This window comes from Eutrema salsugineum, unplaced genomic scaffold (assembly GCF_000478725.1).
Source record: "Eutrema salsugineum unplaced genomic scaffold, Eutsalg1_0 scaffold_10, whole genome shotgun sequence".
Taxonomy (NCBI): Eukaryota; Viridiplantae; Streptophyta; class Magnoliopsida; order Brassicales; family Brassicaceae; genus Eutrema; species Eutrema salsugineum.
In genome coordinates, this window is record NW_006256908.1 from 6,084,302 (window position 1) to 6,084,763 (window position 462).

Genomic DNA, 462 nt, shown 5'->3' on the forward strand with positions numbered 1-462 from the left:
AAAAAAAGAAATGTGAACCTGTCGTTATTATCTATATACTATCATTTTGGTCTTCGTGGTTCTATTTGATATATACATATGTATTCTAAAAAATTGGTTTAAGTTAGGCTAATTCTAGTTATTGTAGTGTGTTTTATTTTATCTATTTTGTTGTACAAAAAAACTTTTTGAATTACCTGTAGAAAGTGATTTCCCTAATGAAAAAGCTTTCAACGATGTCCAATATCCCTTCCTTTTCCAAATGTTTTTACGAATACGCTTTTTCGTGATAGACGTACGTTTTTTAGGAACAGCCATTCAAAAATGAAAAAAAGTTTTTCAGTGGTAAAACCGGATCTATTCTCATATCGGATGATCCGTCCGTGCAATACGTGTTAGAGTATTCCGCATCAATACAGAGAAGCAGTAGCTCCTCATCCAGTCTGGCCGTCTTCCATGATGCCACCGCCACATGGTCAACAC